This window comes from Sinocyclocheilus grahami, unplaced genomic scaffold (assembly GCF_001515645.1).
Source record: "Sinocyclocheilus grahami isolate Dianchi unplaced genomic scaffold, SAMN03320097.WGS_v1.1 scaffold628.1, whole genome shotgun sequence".
Classification (NCBI taxonomy): domain Eukaryota; kingdom Metazoa; phylum Chordata; class Actinopteri; order Cypriniformes; family Cyprinidae; genus Sinocyclocheilus; species Sinocyclocheilus grahami.
In genome coordinates, this window is record NW_015505807.1 from 81069 (window position 1) to 81865 (window position 797).

Genomic DNA, 797 nt, shown 5'->3' on the forward strand with positions numbered 1-797 from the left:
GCTTCGTCATGCCTGGAGCTGATCCGTGCTGCTTGCTGAGGAAATACAACAACTTTGCGCTGTGGATCACCGGATCGGCTTTCACCGTGGACGAAGCGGAGTCCAGCCAGGGGTCGTCACATGCGGTTGCCGCAATCCCTCCGGACGCTCCTTCGTCTAATCCGTCGGCCGCACCGTTCTCAAGCCCACCGCCTCTGCTCACTCTAACCCTCCGTGTGTGACGCTGTGTTCGTTATGAAAGAGAAACTACATTGTTTGGTCTTCCAAAAATGGACATGACTAGAAATCAGTGGTTAAGTTGTATTTACAACACTGTTCCTGAACAGTTCAACCCAAATATTCAGATGTGTGCAGCACATTTTATGGAGGACTGTTTCCTGATCCTGGGAGAGTAGACTACAATGCCGGCTGTTCTGACTCAAACACTGTAAGTATGTTTTTTATAATAGTTTTTATATTTTATATATTTAAAGCGAGTTTTTTGAGCAGTGTAGAGTAGCGATTGTTGTTTGTCATTTCTCCGATCACAAATGCAGACATGGTTTTATGTTTACGCAGCGTGATGCAACGCAACGTGTAAAAAGACAGTATAAGTCATTATAATCCATAATTATGTCCCACTGGATGCAACAAATGCCTCGTTTATAATGGGTTTTCATGTTTTTGAATCGTCGCTCCGGCCGGACAGGGCATCATCACAATATGGTAAGGGGCGTAACATTTCCGTCACACGCTTGAGGTATTCGGCCAATCACAACACACTGGATAGCTGGCCAATCACAGCACACCTCGCTTTT